At 40.0% G+C, this 22846-nt stretch overlaps 1 long non-coding RNA gene across 4 annotated transcripts in view; it reads left to right on the forward strand.

The window, feature by feature from the left end:
• LOC130679100 (uncharacterized) overlaps positions 1–22846 on the forward strand; it is a 111037-nt gene that overhangs the window by 67308 nt on the left and 20883 nt on the right. Inside the window, exon 1 of one of the 4 annotated variants that reach the window (XR_008992079.1) lies at positions 222–261. The exons of 2 other annotated variants lie outside the window; for them this stretch is intronic. This is a non-coding gene — a long non-coding RNA (uncharacterized LOC130679100). Of the gene's footprint in view, positions 1–221; positions 262–17337; positions 18183–22846 lie in introns of those variants that run through there. One more of the 4 variants, XR_008992078.1, reaches the window with a different exon arrangement.

Consider the following 22846-nt stretch of genomic DNA (forward strand, 5'->3'; position numbering starts at 1 on the left):
TCTGTTGCAGTTATTAGTTGAGCCATTTTGGAGAGGGATTCTAATGATATAGAAGATCTGGCTAATGCAGACACTAACTCCAAAACTTAGCTGAATGTTTCATCACTTATAAATACATCTCTTCTGACCTTGGCCAAGTTACTCAAGAGAAATTCTTTTCCTTCGTTTCCTCACCTGTGATAGACAAACCTGTGTGGTTGTGGTGAAAGTCGATGAAATAAGGAATGCAAAGCAGTTGGCACAGTGCTGAGCACATATCAGGTGAGTAAATACCTATGGTAGTGATAATTTAGTGGTTTTGTAATGTGTCAACAATTAGCTAGGCTGAAATTCATTTCCTAGCACTCCTTTCCCTGTATACTTCCATTTGGGGTGGACTATAAGAGAGCTTTTAGTAGGATATTTGAAGGACAAAGTGAAACAGCAGTTATTTTGTAGTTTACACACATTGTTGTCTATTTCCTAGTGCACCTTTTTGGTATTAGGCAGTGGATGAACCTACAACTGCCCACCTTCTGCTGGGGCCTTCCTCAGCTTATCTGGCTTCTAGACCATTAGTGTGTTTAGATCCTTGACTAAGTGTCCTCATTTCTTCAGAACAGCTGTATACAGTCAAGGTCAGAGGTAATGAGAACTGATACAAGTCTTCATCCACCTTGTGGGCTCCACCATATATTTCTGGATAACAGTCTGTCCTTGCTCTCCCTGACTCTACCTCCTTCTTTTCTTCTTGATGGCTTCTGCTCTGTGGCTTCAAGCACAGGTTCAAATAGGAAGACAACAGACCTACAGAGGCTGCTGAACCAGCTCCCCACAGTTGCATGAAGTCAAATCTCTATCTCTCTGCCTCCCTCTTCACACATACCCATACACAGACAATCTGCTTCTCTGATTGAATGCGGCCTGATACAAACAATAGTTGAGAGTAATTCAACTTGTAATACTCAAATAAGTTTAAAACCCTCTTTAATGGCTTGTTTCCATATCTAACCATTAATATGGTACCTTGGTGGTCTTGAAAATACCATCGTATTATGTTACTAAAAACTTTTGAAGTGCACCAGCCCTTCTACTAATAATAGAAATAAGATAAATTAATGCTTCTTGTGTATTTACTATGTGTCAGATACTATTTCAAATACTTCCTAAGAACCCATAAAGTAGGTTTTTATCATTATCTCCATTTTGCTGATGAGGAAACAGAGGCCCCAGATAAGTAACTTGCTAAAGTCGTGTGTTTAACACAGAGCCAGACCTCGCGTACACTGCACTGGTTCCAAAGGCTGTGCTCTTAACCATGACTCCACATGGCTTTCTGAGATTCTGTGAAATTCTACAGCAAGTGGAAACCAATTAACAACATCACTGAAAAGGAACTGGGTAATTGCTTAATTAGGAAAGATGTGGGCGTGAGTGGGTGACAGTTCCTTTCCTTGAGATTAAGAGTGACCGGGATGTGTTGATGACTTCCTAGCCTTCTCACTTAAAAGACTATGTTCTTTCTGCAACCGTTTCTAGGTGTGGTGCCTCCCTGCCTTCTCCTTCGTCCTTTTCTTTTCCCCGTTTTGCCCTCTACTCCCAGCTTTCTTCTTTTTTTATTCTTTTCTTGCCAGCGCTCCAGACTGGAAATATTTTAGGAGCAGCTTGCTACATGATATTTCACTAAAAATAATACAAGTCAAGTTATTGGCAGAAGAGTCAGCCTTGGAGGAACACCAATTGTGCAGAGCCTGGAAAGTGGCGTGGTAGTTCCATCCTGGATTTTTAAGCAGGATAAATCTCTGAGACTTTGTGTCTGGTATCTGGTGGTGAGGGTGTCCAGACTAACAGAGATAAGGATCATACGGCTCCCCTGTGGGCTTTTCTGACTTCAAAGTGTGAGGCCTTGATGGACATAGATGTTGGGGAAAATGGGCGTTATGAGTCTGTGGAAGTCATCTGTCTCCTTTGCCAAGTCCCTCTCCTCTCTGACCTTTAATAGGTTGAGGTCCTTAGGGCTCTGTTCTCTCTCCTTACTACTCGAGGGTCTCACCAGACCCCTTCTGTTCCTGTGCTCTGTCTGGCAGCCTGGGGGTTAGGAGTGTGGACTGGAGCCACTGGGCCTGGGTCTGAATTCAGGCTCTGCGTTTCCTAGCTGGGTTGTTGAATATTTCTGGGCCTCAGTTTTCTCATAGACAAAATAGTTTTAATGGTTGTGCTTACTTCAGAGGGTTGTTAGGAAGATTAAACAAATTATTATTTATAAAGTGCTCAGGTAGTGACTGGTAACTAGTAAGCATTCAAAGTGTTTATTAAATAAATGTGCAAATATATCTAGTTTTAGTTGCAAATGTTTCTAATTTAGACTTTTATGCCTATTCCAGGCCCAAATTACTATTTACGGACGTGATACAAACAACATTTCTAGAACTCAGTCTCTTCTGAAACATCCTCTGCCTTTGGAGGTCCCAAGTCAGGGGCTGCCCTCGCTGCCTGCTTCCAATCTACAAACATGGCAGATACTTTCATTCACTTTACCCAGTATGTTATTCATTCTGCCTCCCAAATGTCTTTCAAGTCTTTCTATTTCTCTCTGTCAACTTTACCACCACTAGTGAACAAAAAAGTCACCTTCTGGACCATACAATAGATGGAAATGGTTTCCCTATAAATGAGCTTACACCCCTCTGATTCCCCCAACTGTGGAAAAGGAGATATTTTTTTAAAAAATGACAATGACATGCACTCAAAAGAAAAAAACCTCTCGCATGAGTTTCCATTGTTGTTGGTTTATAAAGCTCCAGGTTCTTAGCCTTCAAGACTCCGTGTGTTCTGTCTCTGCTTGCCTGCCCACTTTCAGCCCTCCCTCTCACCTGTTTTCTTTCTGTGCATCTTCATGTGGCTCATTGAGCACGTTCTTTTCCATCTGAGAACCTTCAGAGATGTGACTCCCAAATAAAAATATTACTCCTTTCTCTTCCTGTCCTAAGTCCTGTCCCCTCACCACCTCTATTAATCTAACTCTCCCTGCAAGATGCAACCCAGATGTCACTTCTTTCATCCCAGACCACTTTGGTACCCTAGTTGGACCCTATGCTCATCCTTTGTGTCACTTGCTATAATCATAATTTAAATATCTTAATTTAACTTCTGTTTTTCCACTGGACTTCTCATTGGGCAAAGACTTTACTTATTCAGGGTTGTATTTCTGCCACACAGAATGAGTACAATAAACAGTTGTTCAGTAAGTGAGCAAATATGTGTACGGCTTTACTCATGTCATCACACCTTTGATCATGCCAATGATAACAGTTAAGGAATAAATTAAGCAACTGCTCCACTCTGACCCAAACCCATTTTTTAAAAAGTGTCTTGACTTCATAGATCCTATATTTCTAGAAATGTACTGTCCATATATTTTTAAAGAGTCTATTTCAAATTATATTGGCACAATTTAGAGCCACACTTGATACTCCTGAAGACATTTATTTTCTGTAAATGCACATTACCTATTCTTTTTGCATAAGATTTACAAATTAAGTTCTGTTCCTATATAGTTGCTTTCCCAAGGCATGCCTTTATTCCTGTCTGTGACAGAACTGTGTAGAACAATCAGCTCTCATTGTGACCTTTTATTTTAACTTTGTCCCTTTGTGCCCATAATAAGCTGAAAATCATTGAAAGGGATAATTCTTTTCATCATTCCTCAGTGGATAAATCATCAGGAAAGCACAATAATACCCCAGGAAAAAAAGAAAAGGGAATGAAAGCCTGCTCAAAGGACACATTTACATTCTTAAGGACTTCTAGCTTCTTTAAATGACCCAAAAGCTACAGTGAATGAGTCAGAAACTTTATCAGACCTTTATTTCAGGAGATCAAGATGAAAAGGGAGCAGAAGTACCCATGCTTACTGAACAGTCTCTTATCAACCATAAGGCAATGTATATTTCATATTACCTAATATATATATAATGATGTAATTGAATAACACTTATTTTATATGTAAGTTATAATTTAGGAAAACATTTAAACATAGAAAACAAAACATTTGAATATAAATGTTTAGCTCTTAACATATGGTCATTTGTTTATTTGGCTTTTTGGTCTCAATCAAAATTTCCTCAAATCTTAAAACATGTTTTTTCTCACTTTCTTGAGGCATTTATGTGCATTTCAGCTGCATTTTCTTCCTTCCATTGGATATAGAAATGAAGCAATAGAAAACATTTCCCTTATCTTTACAGTCTGGCTGTCTCTTTCTGCTTTGTTTGATCCCTAAACTTTTTCAGGGATTTAAAACTTCATGTAAAACCATTTCCATCATGTTTGTTGCATTTCACTGGATTACTGAGGTTGGTGACTATCCAGACCTTGGGAGAATACACAGATTGCTCCAAGGGGTGATTTAGCTCAGTTTTCAAAAGGAGTCATAGAGGTTTGGGTGCTTTATCCCTTCTCTACATTACTAATTTAGGCTTTTCCCCCTGAATCTTTTGAATTAATTATATGTTTCAGAAGTGCCGTCTCTAAATGCTAAAGATCCCACAAGGGTACTGCCTCCTACATGAAGTAGCACTTCTCACTACTAAAATAACTTTCAGAATTCCAAAAGTGAAATTTTTATTACAATAATTAAGGATTTGGTGTTCATTCATATAAAACATTTTATAGTTTTAAAGATTTACATTAGATGGATTCTCTGCTTGCTTCTTTCCTAACTAAAGAGTCCCCGTCTCATTTTTCTATCATCATCCCATAACTTAACCGACCTCTCTAGAGTAGTGGATATTTGTTAGATCAGAATCAAGTCCATCCCCAGTTGTTCATTGGGGATCCATCACCACTTGTCACTCTCATTATATATGGTCCTGATAGAGCGGCCTTCAACCCCTGTGCAAGGATGATTTCTGAGCCAAGCTTGGCCACACAAAGCCTCAGTCTCCTGTCCATAGTGATTGATTTAGAGATAGACATATGACCAAATCAGTGCCATTGAAGTATTTCTTACATGTTTTGAAAAAGACGGGTGTGCATTTTTGGGTTATGTTTAAACATGAGGAGATGCATGTTGAGCCATCTTTAAGTTTGAGGCTTGAGCCATCACTCTATCACAAAGGGGAAATCTCTCTGTGAATGGGACAACTGTAATTAAACAGTAGCCTTTCACAACCTTAGGGAAAAGTAGAATCTTGGGGCCTTAAAATGTCATTAAGATCCTATATTAATCAGTTTTCAATCTCTGAGGAGAAATGTGATTATTTTGTAAGATGTCTGAGAGTTCCAAAGATGAAATATCTGATAGAAAACCTCAAGAGCTTTTAAGAGCTGTGGAGCCAAGTCTCATCATTGGCCATACGAATGAGTCACAGTTGAAGGAAGAAAAGTAGATGCATGTTTTAGCACGCTCCATAGGGTTGCAGGATACACTGGTTCATTCAATAATTAATTAAATGAATTTTCTCCACATTGGGTTGACAAAATCAATACATGTTTATGACATATCAATAACAAAGGTGAACTACAGCCAAGTGGAACATGATAGAATTTTTATGGACTGAACACCTCAGTGGTGGACTACAAAAAAATATTTCAATTTCTCTAGCTGGTATAGACTCAGGCTTTAATCAGCCCCTTGACTTAATTTCTATAGAATTGTAACAGTGGTTTGTGGGGAGAGAATGAAACCTAGCCTGAGCCCCATGCTTGCTCACCTGTATGACCCCAGGCAAGTCTTTATCTCTGTACCTCATCTTAAAATTGAAGGGGTAGATAAATATACTCTAAAATCCTTTCAATTTTTGTTTTTGTCTATTTTAACATTTTAAACAACTTTTAAAACCTTTTATATTTAGTTGAAATTCTTAAAAATTATTAATCTTATAAATAAAGTAGATCCTCAAAGTTGAATGGAAAACATATCATGACCAAAAGTGGATATTTTTCAAATTCCCATGCTTACTTTTATCAACCTCCAGGATGTATCAAAGTTTTAGGAAGAAGAAGAAGGATCTGTATTCTGAAAAAGCTCCATCTAGTCCCCAATATACACATTCTGCTTATAATTACTATATGATTACTACTATATACTATATAGATTATTATGTATTACCACTATATAATTACTATACTAGATGAATGATTTATTTCAGTTTGAGGCTTAAGATTCATTTGATTCTCAAATTGAATCATCAGATAAATCATTCATGAATAAGAATCATTGTTCACACTGTTGTGCTCTGTGAAATATTCAAAGGTAGGATACTGGGGAGTGTTTTATTAAGTATTTTTCTTGATGTTTAATGTATAATAATAATAATAGGCATTAGCTGAACATATACTAAGCAGCACACATTGTGCTAAATTCTTTAAACGGATTATCTCATTCAGTCCTCTCTGAAGTGCTTTGAGATAGGTGTCGTAAGTGTCCAGGTTTTGTAAATGGAAAAGCCACAGCTCAGAGAGATTAAGAAATGTGTCCCAAATTACATAGCTGTAAAGTAGCTGAGCTCGGATTTGAACTCAGGCCTGCCTGATAGAGGAGCCTGTTGTTTACTACTATTGTTCCTGTAATCACTAATAACATTAATTTGGTGCCTACTATCTTCTGTCTCCTAGACAGACTTTGAGTGATTTATATTCATTATCTTTATCTGTGCTGCAGCTATCTTACCAAGTTGCAAGTCAGAGAACTTTGACATATTTGGATTTTTTTTTGCCTTATATAAGTTTCCTTTCTACATGTATGAAATCTGTACACTTCTATATGTATATAAATGACTGACAGCCATCAGAGGAAATGGCAGGTCCAGGGTAAATTCAATAGAATGACCCTGTACCCTGAAGGCCGAAGTATGTGGAATGAATCTGTTGTACATAGACAAATCAATTTTGTGGTACATCTCCTTATCGAGTGTTTTTAATTGGATCCAGGAAAGAGGTAGTGACCCAGAACTAATGGCCTTTGAAATATTTTTTCAGAGGCTTTAAAAAATAAAGTGATATTCTTTACTTTAAAAGGGCAACATGCTCCTTAAGGAAGTAATAGGACCACTTTAAAAATAATAATCATAATATTACTATTATTAGGTTCTAACTTTTATATTCTCTGTTTTTCTATTTGAAAAGTACTTTTGTGTAGTGTTGTAGTTGTTTTGGAGGTGATAGCTATTATGTCAGTTTGGTTTAAGATTTATGGCTACTACTGGGTGCCAGACAAGACCCTAGCTAATGAGAATCATGGAGGATTAAAAGTCAGTCTCTGGCCTAGAAGAGTTTACTCCAGAACACTCTGTCCATTTTACTATTAGTGGCAAAGATTGCCTGTCTCCAGTTACCTTGCAAGTTGATTGATGGCATAGCAACTATTTTAAACTTAAAAGTCTTTAGAGAGAGTTTAACCTTCGTTTAGTAGAAGATAATATGCATTTTCTTTTCCTCTGGCTTTAATATGTATCTTCCATAGTTAGAATTCCTGTTAATGTTTCAGATTCTGCCTTGCTAGAGTGAAAACAAGGTCCTGTCTTAGAACAGGTTAAGACTAATGATACACTTGTGTTTAAAAGAATTCTTTTCTTTAAAAACTTCTGACAACCGAGGCAAAGTGAGGGTTGGGTTTTACAACAGGCACACAAGGGACTTGACAATGATCTTTAAGTGTATAAAAGGTTATTGTACAAATGGGGATTTGGCAATAGCGATATTTTTCAACTGATATTCCAACCAATAGTAAATAAAACTTCTTTTCAAAAGTAAGTAAAAGCCCTTTCATTTCAGCAGAATTATAAAATATGTGGAACTGTAAGACTGGGAAATTTGTAAGATAATGATATCCTAAAGGAAATTGAAATGTATCTTTTTAAAAATTAATTATGTGCATAGTGTTTTCTGAGGAGAAATGAAACAAATGTATTTTTGAAGTCCTTCTATGTGTCAGTCTCTACAAAGCACAAAAGCTCTCTAAAACATTTCTTATTTTGAGGAAATAGGTTCAAAGAAGTTAAATTATCCAAGGTCATGCAGCCTGTGAGCAGCAGAACAGGAATTCAGACCCAGCTCTGTTTGACTCCAAAGCCTCCACACTTTCCATTATATCATCGTACATCCTTTTATGGAATAGTTTAGTTACTAACTGGGGATAAAATAAATGGCCTTTTGAAATTCTTTCCATTGCCTCAATTCCATTCTCTCTTACTTGATCTCCATATTGGCCATACCACTGTTTAGTGATTTGTATATACAGAGAGGATTGGATAGGAAACAATGCAAGTTGGTGATTTAATGTAGTTTTTCAAATTTAAGTTCTCCGAATTCTTACAGGGTTATACAATCTCAGTAAGAAGGGATCTTACAGCTCATCTAGTACAAGCCAAGTCCAATGTTTCACTCACTCTCTCCCCCAACCCGCTTTCAGCAAATATTTTAGTACCACTATGTGGTAGGAATTGTAGATAGAGTGCTGAGAAACAAAGACAATTTCCTGCTATCATGCTTCAGTTCCTTCCAACACAGAGCCAAGTCTTGCTCTGACCTGTGAGCCGCTTTATCTTGTGAAAGTAACTGCACATCTCTAACACCTCCATATTGCTGCTGCTCTCTTCTGCATTTTGTAGCTGTTCGTTCCAGCAGAGTAACATAGAGGTGGGGCTATAAAAGGAGAAAGGGCCAAGCCATTTCAAAGACTGTCCTTCAAATAACTCATTAAGAAACCCGCAGGCCCAGTTGACATCTAGGGTGGGAATTGGTACTAAAAAGTCTATCTTAGTGCCTTGCCCTAAGTCTGTGGCCTTATTAACTAGTTTAAATACATTTCCCCCATGGAGCTTAAAAATTGTTAAAGATTTACAAATTGGACTCTTCTGAGCAGGCAAGAAGACAAATGGACCTAAAGAGTAATGGTTGGCAAGAGCAATGTCTTTAGTAACATGATTTGAAGGTAGTTCTGAGGAGTTCAGTAATTTCAGTGGGTGTCTGAGAAGGGATTTGGAAGGGGAGAAAAGAAGAGAGTAGTCAGAGCCTAAGATGGATGAAATAACTGAAGGAACAGAGTGGGAATGCCAGAAAGAATAATGTAAAATAGCCAAAACATACTTTTACTTAAACAGGATTGATAGAAAAGATGGATAAAGACCCCTGCAAGAATGGCAGTCAATGTCTAAAGCCCCCTTTGCCTTCATTTAGCTCTATTTTATTTTCTGTTGTGAGACTAGTTATATACCTGTTGTGAGAAACACACTCACTAGTCCAATTTCAATAAGTGGACACGGAGACAAAGAGAACAGCGGAGCGGGGCTTTAATGACGGTCTTGCAAGATCGGGTGTCTGGTGGACAGGCAGACCTGGGGAGTTTGGCGCCAATAATTTATCTTCTAGTGCGTGAGTCCCTCCCCTGGTTCCTCATTGGCTGAGTACTACAGGGTTCACAGTCTTCCAGGGACGTCGCCTAAACCCGTTATATCTTTCCTTTACATTTGTCTTATTCTTATGGGTAGGTTAAAAAAAACTCAAACAGGTATAGCCAGGCCCTTATCAATTCCCCCACCCCCACTCTCAGCCCAGCAGCTTCCACCACGTGGCCCTTTGTTAATACCTTACTGTTAAAAATGTTTAAACATCCTAGTGGGAATAAATCACATTTAGGTTTTATACTCTTTCCTAACAGTTCCCCCCTCTTTTTATTTAAGAATTTCTGATTTTATTCTCAGTAATGTATTTTAATTTACGCTTGGTCCTTTCTCAAATCTCTCTAATAGCTTTTTACTCTCTTCCTCGTAGTTCAAATTTTCTTCTAAGATTATTTTGGGTGTAGGTCATAGGTATTTGCTTGTTTATGGCTGCCTTTATAAGCTTTTGAGTCAAGCCTCTCACACAAGGGATGATACAGCAGTTAAAAGTCTCACAACTATAACAAAGGATGTTAAAATAGAGGCAACTATACCTTTCTATTTTCCAAACCATCTTTCTAACTAGTCTATAAAAGGGTCACTGGTGCCAGTTTTCAGCTAATTCATTAGCTAAAGTGGTGCCTTGTAATGATCTACAACTTCTATGAAAAAAAATTGTTTTTCATTGGGTGTGGAGAGAAATGCCAGGGTAAATGGAATGGCCAATTGGACTAAAGCACAAGTCCTAGTCCAGGTGGGTGGCAACGAGTAGCCCAAGAAATGCCAGGGTAAATGGAATGGCCAATTGGACTAAAGCACAAGTCCTAGTCCAGGTGGGTTTCAACGAGTAGTCCAGGTTCCCCTTTCTACAGTACCACGAAACATCCGCTCAAGGGATGCGTAATTTCGAGAAGTTGCCCTCTTTAGAGACATTTAGGACATGGGTACAAGTCAGTAAGTTCCCCACAGGAGTTCTGAAACCTCCCCCTTGCTTAGAGAGGCATGAGGAGTGATTCATTTTCTCTATGGAAAAAGAGGGGCTTGCCCTCGGGTCTGACTTCCTTAGGGCATGAAAGAGTAAAGACAGGCCCTTGCAAGTCTCATTTCCCCAAGCATCCTTGTCCTGGTACAGGGCCAACATGCAGTTCGTCTCAGTGGGGTCTGTGTCCCAGCAGAGAGGGAACAGGACCACTTGCGCCTGTGGCCATCCAGCAGCACATATTTAACAATCGCTTTTATTCAAAGCGAGTACTGAAAATTTAATCCACTCTACCCAGGCATTCGTGTCTCCATAACCTATCTCTATTTTAAGAATCTGTTTTGGATCTTTTGTCTCTGTTACAGTAACTAGTCTAGGGTCATTATGGGGAGGCTCTGGCTTGTTATTTCTCTCAGGATTGGGGGTGGCCACTATGGGTGAAGTCTTGCCTTTGATTGAATTAAGACCAAACTTTCCCACAGGATCTACTCCAATGACATCTGCACCGAGTCCATCTTGAGGTTTATGTATAGTTAATAAAAGGGGTTTACACTGTCTGTCCTGGCAATTGTCAGGAGGAATTTCTTTAGCTAAGTGGAGCTTTCTTTTTAAAGATATTTTTCTACTGCATGAGGGCTGTCCACCCTTGAAACTGGGTAGTCCACCAAAAACTGCTCCACCTTGGACATGGGGCCTACTTGCCTTTTTCTATTAAGATTTGTCCATTCAGGACAGAGATACTTATTATCTCCAGAAAGCTGTCTTTGGTCATTTAGGTCACCACAAGAGAGAACCTGACAAGCATCAAACCTAATGGTTTGGGGCTTGATGTTTTAGTAATATTGACTACCACTTTGACAGGATAACCAGGAGTTCCTTCCCATTCTAGGGCTTCCTGCGACTTGCCTGTGAAATACAGAGTTAGAAGGATAAAAGTTAACATTTTTAGGTTCTTTTTAGTTTCAGCCTTAAGGGTTGGTTAGCCACCTGGGACACCTGCCAATTATGTTTTGTCCCCAGATCTCCCAGTCAGTTTCTTTGGTGTAATGAGTCTGACCCTTTTCAGCCATCCTCACTGCAGTCTCTGTGATCAGGAGCACTTGGTAGGGGCCTTCCAGCTGGCTGGAGTCCGTCTTCTTTGCAGGATTTTACTAACACCAGGTCTCTAGGCTGGAAGCAGTGAGCGAAGAACTCAAGTGGGGGAGTCTGGGTGAGGAGTCCTTTCAGCTTGAGAGAAGATAGAAGACATGGCCAGCACATATTCTCTTAAAAATTGATCTTTTGTTTCTATAGTGGGCAAGTCTGTTGCCCTTCCCAGATATGGTAGCTCATATAATAATCATTGTTCCCTGTAGTACTTTCGAAGTTAAATGACTCCCGTTATTTGAATCAACATTTTCTATTAACTCAAACCTAGGAATAACTTGCTCCAAAAGTACTTTTATCACTGATCCTGCCCTTGCAGTTGTTAATGAGTAGGCCTCCACCCATCCAGTGAGATGGTCAACAATCACTACTAAATATTTAAGCTTTCCCACTTTCGGCATCTCAGTAAAGCCAATCTGAATACTTTGGAATGGTCTGATTCCTGGGAGTCTCTTTCCAGATACTGGCTTTCTCATACACTTTTTAGTAATTCTTTGGCATGTTATGCAGCTCTTACAAACTTGTTTAGCAATGGTGTAAATGCTAATACACCCATAAACCTTTAGCAAAGCATCACACATCGCCTGAGGACCCCAATGGCTCCCCCTGTGTAAAATGTTCATCAGCTCTCTCATAATAGGCCGGCCGATCATTTCTCTCCCATCTGGTAAAGTCCAGTGCCCTTTCTCATCTTGAGATGCCCCCACCTCCTGTAGCTTCTTAATCTCCTTCTCAGAAAATTGTGGGATCAATGAGATTTTAGGGATATTTGGGGTGAGGTTCAAAAATCTAATTTCATCTTCAGATGCAGCCTCTTTAGCAGCTACATCAGCAATCCTATTACCCGTTGCTTCATAAGAACTTCCTTTCTGGTGACTATTCACATGCGTTATAGAAATCTCAGCTGGAAGTACAAGATTTTCCAGAACTTCCTTAATTAATTCCCCATGAATCAGTTCCTTTCCTTTACCTTTATGAGGCTTTTTTCTGTCCAAATTTTTCCAAAGGTATAGACTACGCCAAGTCTGATACTCTATGAGGTCTTTGTAACTATGGCTCAATTCTGATTGGCCTTCAGCCTCCCCTGCCCATAGGAAGCTGGTCGGATTGAGACAGGTGTCTGTGGTTAAGATCAGGTCATCTTTTTCAAGTAAACTTGCTTCATATTTAAAAATTTGAGAATCAATTTTTAGTGCCAAGCCCACTGATTAAGTAAGCATGACCGGAACTTGGTGAGGAGTACTGACCATGAGGGTTCCTCCGAGTTAATTTCCTGCTCTTTTCTACCAGTAAGGCCATGGCTGTGATGGCCTGAATGCATTCAGTCCATCCTCAAGAGACAGGGTCCAATAGTTTAGACATAAAGGCCACTGGTTTCTTTCCTCCCCAGGCTTGGGTCAAAACCCTACAGAGAACCTTGTTCAACAGTAACAAACTAGTGAAACGGCTTCTCTAATGATGGGAGTGCCAGGAATGGGGTGGTGACTAAGGATTGCTTTCAATTTCTCTAGAATTTGCATTTTCCCTGGGATCTACTGGGGAGAGTCTGGCTCTCCCTCTAACAATTTGAAATACAAGCTTCTAGTCTCTCTTCTAACACTTTTGAGCTTCTCTTAGTAATTCTTCCATAGGTTTCTCATTCCATCCATCTAAATTCTGTAATTTCTTAGCAATATCTGGCCAACTTTTGGTTACAAAATTGACTTTTAAAAGACCTTGTCCTACCTGAGCTTCTGGGTCAAGTCCTGCATACTTTCTCATCTGGTCCCTGAGTCTCTATGAAAATGCAGTTGGGGTTTCTTCCTTTTCCCATTGGATTTCAAACACCTTAGAAACATTTTGAGATCTTGGGGCCAATTCCCTAATTCTCTTTATAATTAGCCCTCGAAGATCCTGCATTTTAATTCTACCCCCTAGATTATTATTATCCCATCTAGGATCTACATTTGGGAACTTTTGTTCTGCTGACTGGACACCCTGGCCCGGTGGGTGTTTTTGTTCCCAAATAGACACAGCAGCTCTCCTGATCACCCCCCTCTCACCACCAGGGAATGGGATATTCATGACAGACATCAGTTCAACTTAAGTATATATATTAGGTCCCAGGAATTGATCTAGTGGGTCCACTTGGCCAAGGGGATCTTCTAGCAATGCTTAAAACTTCTCACCTCAGTACCCGTGAGGAGAGCATTAACAAATTTCCCCTTGTCCTAGTGGGACCTCTCTCAATGGAACCGTCTTGGGATTCTTGGTGGATTCCCCAGAAGGCAAGGGGAAACTCTAAGTCCTTCTTACATTGTTAAGTTCGGGGAGAGGAAATCCGGGGGAAAAGTACCTCTAAAAACTGAAATCGAAGGGAGAAATAAAGTTTAAAATCTATTTACTACTCACAAGCTGCAGTCTGGGGCCGTTTCTCTCTTTCAGCTCTAGTATCGGCCAAAAACCGGCCCTCCCCCTCACCTCTCAGGTACAGAATAGCCCTCCGTTGCCCAGGTAATTATCTATTGATATGGAGATGAATTTCTCTCCATCTCTGAGGAAAGATGCAAATGCACTAAAGTCATACTTCTTTCCACCTCTGACCGCCTGTTGATGAGAGATATGAGTGGGGTGGAAAGAGAAAAAGGCCAGTAAAGTCCACTAAAAAGACCCAGAGTTAATTAATTAAAGCTCAAAAAGACAGGAGAAACTTGGCCTGGAATGTTTGAATATTCCTCAGATAAAGGAGAGGATACCTCAGCATAGCCTGTCTTTATTATGTTAATTATACAGGCCCAGCCTCTTCTTTTCTTTTTTTTTTTTTAACTTTCCCTATATGCTATTTTTTTTTCTTTCTGACCCCAAATAGTCTGCAACCCAGGAAATCAATTTAGCATACAGGCGCAGCCGTAAACAACATAGCAAAAGGCAGGAAGGATTTCATCTCAAAGATTGCATTAATACCCAGGAGGTCAAGAAGTAAGATTCTCAACTTACTCATTAGCAGAAAGACAATAACTCTGCCCCCCTTGGAAAAACGGCAGCCAGTCCTGATATGCTCCTAAACCAGGAAGCTGCCATCCTGGGAGGGGACTAAAAGCAGTAAATTTCTTGTGTTAAGCTAATTTTGCAGAATTACTCAGAGGACTGATAAGAAATATAATGTCTCATCAAAGATACTTGAGACCACCTAACAAGCTACACCTTCAGGTGCCGGCCACACTCCTAAAGAATCCTTAAAAAGACACTCCTAAAGACTCCCAACCCCTGGGGCGCTCCTCTCTCCGAGGCCGCCAGCACCCTCAAAGTGCACAACCTTTTAACTTAAAACTTTCTCTCTCCAACCTCCCAGGGTGCCCCTCCCTCCTGAGGAGGCCTCACTTTCCCTCTCCAGGAGTAACTCCAAACAAAACTCCCACTCCGCCTCACCGCCATGTCCCCGCCTCTCAACTCTCCACTGCAGCTGTGGCGGGGAAAAGGACCGAGGAAAACACACCACGCTCTCCCAACACCAGGGCCTGTCCTGGGCAGTCTCTAGTAGTTCCTCCTCCCTAGCTTTCCCTTCTCTGGTGTCAGGGGAAATAGGGGAAGTGCCCTTGGTAACCAACAGATTCCTCAGGTGAACTGGAGACTTTATTACCATCAAAAAATAACTCAAAACTGGCTAGGCCAGTTTTCATCTGATCTAACTTTAATCCAGACAAAACAGCAAAATTTGATCATCTTCTGTTTGTCCTTAACCTGGTACAGGAAGCGTCCCCCCAGTACCATAACTTTCACTGCAGCAGGCTATCTGGGGGGAATTCCAAGGGAGCTCATCTCGTTCCCCTTCTCTGCTTCCCTTGTAAAGGAATGCAGGGAACACCCTAGAGCGAGGGCCACCCAGTTTCCATACTCTAAGGGGAACAAAACCCGTGACAAGACGTTATGGAATGCTTGCGCAAAGGTGAGGCAAGCGGCGGGTCCCCGTTTCAACTTTATTGGTTAAAGTATGGGATGGTTTTAAATTCATTGGTTGTGGTAATGTGTGGGCTTTGGTGCAAGGGCTGTGAAAATCCTATATAATCTATACCTAAAGTTGCTTGGGGGTCGACAGCTCGGACTCGACCTGCGTGTCAGGGGAGGTGCTGTTGGCCCCAGCTAGCTGGCTGAATAAAGACTTTGCTTGGATTTACATCTCCGTGCCTGTGTGGTTTGTTCTCTGGAGAAGCCCCAGAGTCCCCAACCCTAACACCCTAGGCCTAGAATTTGTATTTCCCATCCTTCAAGAGGTCCCTGTGTCTGAGATCCCTGTGTACTCAACCCCCCATAACGGAAGTTTCTTGCACACACCCCAAGATTACACGTCTCAGCCACACACACTCGACCTCTGAAAAATGCCCAACCACCAAGGCAGTACTTATAGCCCAATTTTCCCAACTTGGCTCGTGCATGAGGTTGCCTGGTTGCTGCGGTGCCTGCGTTTTCTCCCCTGCGTAGGTCACGCTGTCTCTGCACAACAGTCTCTGGTCTCCCCTTGGCTTCCGTGCGAAGGCGAGATGCCCCGACGCAGTGGGCTGCCCAAAGCCGGGCGGGACGCGTCTTCCCACTCCGCTTGGGCCCCCACCTCGCACAGGCAAGGGGATCCCGGACGAGCCCCCGAATTGTGAGAAACACACTCATTGGTCCAATTTCAATAAGTGGACACGGAGACAAAGACAACAGCGGAGCGGGGCTTTAATGACAATCTTGCAGGATCGGGTGTCTGGTCGACAGGCACACCTGGGGAGTTTGGTGCCAATAATTTATCCCCTTAGTGCGCGAGTCCCTCCCCTAGTTGCTCATTGGCTGAGTACTACAGGGTTCACAGTCTTCCCAGGACGTTGCCTAAGCCCGTTATATCTTTCCTTTACATTTGTCTTATTCTTATTGGTAGGTTAAAAAAAACTCAAACAGGTATTGCCAGGCCCTTATCAATTCCCCCACCCCCACTCTCAGCCCGAGCAGTTTCCACCACGTGGCCCTTTGTTAATACCTTACTGTTAAAAATGTTTAAACATCCTAGTGGGAATAAATCACATTTAGGTTTTATAATCTTTCCCAACACCCGTCCACCTCCGTTCCTGAGAGTGAAGTTAAGAGCAGTGACCCACAGCTTAGTCACCTCTGAACTGCCCAGTACTATGTACAGAGTAGGAGTTCCAAATATGGTTGGTGATCAAGCACTTTTCATTTGGGGAAGAGCCTGTACTCAGCAATAGCTTTTGAATAATAAGTGAGGTTAGGGGAAGAAGAGGCAGAAATTAACTTATTCCTAAGCAAGCTCAGAGGGAAGAACACAGAGCAATCCAGAGTTGCTTTCTCTCCCAGAAGCCACAAACTGAAATGTAAGGGCATTAAAAGATAAAAACAAGGGGCCATTTTCCTTGATTGATTACCAGCCAAATCTTGATTTGGGAAATTCTTTACGTAACTTGATTCCCTGGGCCTAACCAGCCTAAGGCTAAAAAAATACGGTCATAAAACCGTGACAAAATAGAATTCATTTTCTTCTGACAGCAATTTACTCTGTCAAAACTTCAACTGCCTTTGAGTTTCCTCCTGATTACTCTGGGAAACCTAGGAATTATTTTACTTGTGTTCTCAAAGTGGTCATCTAGGCTACCATCTGGGGAGGGCCACTTTCCTCTTCTCTTACTCAGCAGCTAAGAGGTAGCTAAGAAACCAAGAAGAGGCTTCTGATAAGGGTAGGGAAGCTTCAGCTACCCCTATGGATTCTTCCATTTTACATGGCAAATGTCAGCCTACAGTTTCTATTCTGGGCTCCAGTTTATCTTGGTGGAAGACGTCCACCAAGTGTGGTTGTAGCTTGCAGTGTGGTTGTAACTCCAGGGAAAGGAAATCCTGGGGCAAATATCTCTAAAACCAAAATAAGTCAAAAGTAGAAATAAAGTTTAAAACCCATTTATTGCTTACAAACTGCAGTCTGGGGCCATCTCTCTTTCTGGCAGAAACAAAACCAACACCTCCCCCTCACCTCTCAGGTTCAGATAAGCCCTCAGTTGCCCAGGTAATTACCCATTGATATGGAGATGAAAGACATTCCATCCCTGAGGAATGCCTGTTGATATGCAGATGCACTAAAGCCAGGCGAGATATTCTGGAAATACTACAATTTTACCCATACTGGTCAAAAATGTAGATTTTAAAATTAGGGAGATTTGAGTTAGAATTCTGGATCTGTCACATTTTATCCACGTGTCCACAGGCAAGTTCCATATCCCCTCTAGTTTCCTCATCTATAAAATAGAAAATAATGACATTGTGATGATTATGATAATGTGTGATTAAAATAATGTATGTTAAATGCTTAGTAATTAGGAGGAGCTCAGTAAATGTTAATTATTGTTATTATCATCTGTTACCTAGGTTACGAAAAATGCTTCTTTGTGCTCTCAGTGTCTAAAGATATATTTGGTAAAACAGCTCTGGAAGTTTTTATTTGTAGTCCCCACTCCTAGGGGGACTGAATGGGGACTGAATGATCGTGTTTTGACCAAATGACCCTCTCCTCCCAATCCTTTCTCATTAACTTGAAACTAATATATTCCCTTCAACTCTCTCCTCTCTTATAATGAGCTATTTCCTAGGAAGATCTTCAAGACTTCATGCAAACAGAGCTCTGAAGGGTCCACCACAATGAACCTCCAGGCAGGACCAGGCATGTCTGAATCCTGGTATGAACACAGCTAAAATCTCTAACTATTTGGCAATAGTTAGATGTTAGCTGAGAATGTAAAGGAGACAGTATAAAAAGAGAAAAAAGGAAGAGAGAATTCCAATCCTCAAGGAAGAAAGAAAGCCAAGTATTCAACATAAAGAATGCAGCCTGGGAGTCAAAGGTTATATTCTAATTTATATTTTCTGCAGAAAATTAGTACATGTAACCACAAAACATGTTTTTATTCATTCTGAGTAATATTCTTCAAAAAAGATTATGTGTTTGGAAAACACTGGCAGCAATGTTGGGACCTGCCTAGGTTGGAAATGTGCATCATGATTCACCAGACACAATTCAGTTTGAAATTATCCCCTCTTTTATGCCATTCAATGGAAGAAAAAAATTAAATCTACTCAGTAATGAATGCATAGTCCATTATAGTTATTGTGTTGTTTTTGGAAAAAAAAATAACATGACAGCTTTATTCATTCCATGTGGCAAACCAAATTGCAAGTGCAAATAAGACAAACACTAAAATTGAATTTTTCTTCCTCTTGTACCCAGAGGCATATGCTATGGCTGTAATGCATAAGTTAAAATGGCAATAATACTAGTAACAGTGGAAAACCGAGTGAAAATACTAAACTCAGACAACTGATTCTGAAGGGCAGCAATTTTCATGCTCCATCTGTTTAGAGAAAATTTCTTGTTAATCAGGTCTAAAAAAGGGTGGGGGTGTTGGATTCTATTCTCTGTCAAAGCCATAAAAGTTTCCAAACAGTGATGGGTCACTTATCTATTGAGTTTCATTTGTCATTTTTTAATTTCCAAAGACTCCTACCACCCCAGGAAGTTTGCTAACTGAAGACCCAAGGGAAATTGGCCAAATGAAAGCATGTTATTGGGTATTACAGTGCAAATGCCAATGGAGAAAGAAATCAGTACGAAATATTCAAATAAGAAAATTTGACTTTTTAATTTAGATACCAACTGGGGACTATCCCTTTTTACTATGCTGGGAAGACCCAGTGAATATATTTATGGAAGATTTAAATAAAACCAGCACGCCAAATTTTAATAATTTGCCCTCAGTGCCCTTCTCCAAAAGATTCTGTATATGTTTAGATAATAGAAACTTCTCATGGGACTTTCTTTTCCTTGGTCTCATAAACAGTTCTAAAACAAATTCTTTGTTACAGCCACTGACTTTGTATTGCAAGGCTTAGTGGAACACGTGACTTAGATTAATATGCAATTTGTTAGAAAGCAAAATGAATAGAGAAGTTAAGTTTCTCATTATGCTTCTTTGTTATTACTGTTGCTATTTTATAATAGCGGAGAGCCTGGGCTATGGATTCAGGTGGATACATAATGTCCCGAGTACAGCTCAGCTATGTACCAGTTCTGTGATGACGGACAAGTTATTTAGCCACTCTAAACCTTGGCCATCTGTTGAACAAGATGGGTGCAAAATTTCCTTTCTCAGAAGACCGTGAAGATTAAATCAGCCTTAGCACAGTACTTAGCTCATACTGAGTACCTTACAAATGGTAGCTATTAATGTTATTATTGAGCACATTAATTTAAGTTTATATGTTTAGCTCCTTCAGGGAAAAATTCTTTGACTTAACCCTGATTACAGCCCAAGGTGTATACAGTAGTCATTTGCTAAGGAAAAAACCTTTGTTAAGAGTGAATCTGTGACATGCACATATAAGGGAATGGGACTGACCCTAGGAGAAAGGGCCTCAAAAAGAGGGTTGCTCACACAAAGCAGTTGAAATAGATTTATGTGTCCACAGGTTAGAAAGCACATGTTCATCCATCACAAATTTAGATGACAGAAAAAACTGAATAAATAGCTACTTGGTGCTTCTGTGTGCCATGCACTGTGCTAAGCACTTCATGTATTTAGTGACCCTACCATGTAAGTATTATCCACATTTTAGAGATGAAATCACTAAGCCTCAGACACAAGTAAAAACTTAATTGAAATCTCACAGCTGTAGTGGTGGAATGGTGGTTTAAGCTAGGCTTGTATTTTCCATTAGACCATGTTTTCTTTTTTTTTTTTTAAGGTATCATTGATATACAATCTTATGAAGGTTTCACATGAAAAACACTGTGGTTACTACATTCACCCATATTGTCAAGTCCCCCCCCCACTCCATTACCATACCGGACAGTCACTGTCCATTATCGTAGTAAGATGCCACAGAGTCATTACTTGTCTTCTCTGTGCTGCACTGTCTTCCACATGAGATCCCCCCACACCATGTGTATCAATCATAATACCCCTCAATCCCCTTCTCCCCTCAAACCCAACCTCCCCCACCCTTCCCTTTGGTAACCACTGTCCCTTCTTGGAGTCTGTGAGTCTGCTGCTGTTTTGTTCCTTCAGTTTTCCTTCATTGTTATACTCCACAAATGAGGGAAATCATTTGGTACTTGTCTTTCTCCATGTGGCATATTTCACTGAGCATAATACCCTCTAGCTCCATCCTTGTTGCTGCAAATGGTAGGATTTGTTTTCTTCTTATGGCTGAATAATATTCCACTGTGTATATGTATATATTCTTTATTCATCTACTGATGGACACTTAGGTTGCTTTCATATCTTGGCTATTGTAAATAGTGTGGCGATAAACATAGGGGTGTACATGTCTTTTGAATCTGGTATCCTGTTTTCTTTGGGTAAATTCCTAGGAGTGGAATTCCTAGGTCAAATAGTATTTCTATTTTTAGTTTTCTGAGGAACCTCCATCTTGCTTTTCACAATTGTTGAACTAATTTACATTCCCACCAGCAGTGTAGGAGGGTTCCCCTTTCTCCGCATCCTAGCCAACATTTGTTGTTTCTTGTCTTTTCGACGTTGGCCACCTTAACTGGTATGAGGCGATATGTCACTGTGGTTTTAATTTGCATTTCCCTGATAATTAGTAATGTGAAGCATCTTTTCATGTGCCTGTTGGCCATCTGAATTTCTTCTTTGGAGAAGTGTCAGTTCATATCCTCCACCCATTTTTTAATAGGGTTATTTGCTTTTTGGGTGTTGAGGCATGTGAGCCCTATATATATTTTGGATGTCAACCTCTTGTCGGATACATCATTTATGAATATATTCTCCCATACTGTTGAATGCCATTTTTTGTTCTACTAATGGTGTCCTTTGGTGTACGGAAGCTTTTACGTTTGATGTAGTCCTATTTGTTCATTTTTGCTTTTGTTTCCCTTGCCTGAGGAGATGTGTTCAGGAAAAAGTTTTTCATGTTTCTATTCAAGAGATTTTTGCCTATGTTTTCTTCTAAGAGTTGTATGGTTTCATGACTTACATGCAGATCTTTGATCCATTTTGAGTTTATTCTTGTGTATAGGGTTAGACAATAATCCAGTTTCATTCTCTTACATGTAGCTATCCCATTTTGCCAACACCAGTTGTTGAAGAGGCTGTCATTTCCCATTGTATTATCCATGGCTCCTTTATTGTATATTAATTGACAATATATCCTTGGGTTTATATCTGGGCTCTCTAGTCTGTGCCATTGATCTATGGGTCTGTTTTGTGCCAGTACCAAGTTTTCCTGGTTACCGTGGCTTTGTAGTAGAGCTTGAAGTCAGGGAGCATAATCCCTCCACCTTTATTCTTCCTTCTCAGACTTGCTTTGGCTATTCAGGGTCTTTTGTGGTTCCATATGAATTTTAGAACTATTTGTTCTTGTTTGTTGAAGACTGCCTTTGGTATTTTGATAGGGATTGCACTGAATCTGTAGATTGCTTTAGGCAGGATGGCTATTTTGACAATATTAATCCTTCCTATCCATGAGCACAAGATGTATTTCCATTTATTGGTATCTTCTTTAATTTCTCTCAAGAGCATCTTGTAGTTTTTTGGGTATATGTCTTTTACCTCCTTGGTTAGGTTTATTCTTAGGTATTTTATTCTTTTTGATGCAATTGTGAATGGAATTGTTTTCCTGATTTCTCTTTCCATTAGTTCACCATTAGTATGTAGGACTGCAATAGATTTATGTGTATTGCTTTTGTATCCTGCAACTTTGCTGAATTCAGATATTAGTTCTAGTAATTTTGGAATGGATTCTTTAGGGTTTTTTTTATTTACAATATCATGTCATCTGCAGACAGTGACAGTTTAATGTGCTCCTTACTGATCTGGGTGCTTTTTGTTTCTTTGTGTTGTCTGATTGCCATGGCAAGGACCTCCAGTACTATGCTGAATAAAAGTGGGGAGAGTGGGTATCCTTTTCTTGTTCCCGGTCTTAGAGGAAAAGCTTTCAGATTTTTGCTGTTAACTATGATGTTGGCTGTGGGTCTGTCATATATGGCCTTTATTATGTTGAGGTACTTGCCCTCTGTACCTATTTTATTGGGAGTTTTTATTATGAATGGGTGTTGAATTTTGTCGAATGCTTTTCTGCATCTATGCAGATGATCATGTGATTATTGGCCCTTTTGTTGATGTGGTCTATGATGTTGATGGATTTTTGGACATTGTACCATCCTTGCATCCCTGGGATGAGTCACACTTTGCCATGTTGTATGATCCTCTTGATATATTTTTGAATTTGGTTTGCTAATATTTTGTTGGGTATTTGGCATCTTTGTTCATCAGGGATATTGGTCTGTAGTGTTCTTTTTTTTGGTGTCTTTGCCTGGTTTTGG

The sequence above is a fragment of the Manis pentadactyla genome, chromosome 10, assembly GCF_030020395.1.
Source record: "Manis pentadactyla isolate mManPen7 chromosome 10, mManPen7.hap1, whole genome shotgun sequence".
Lineage (NCBI taxonomy): Eukaryota > Metazoa > Chordata > Mammalia > Pholidota > Manidae > Manis > Manis pentadactyla.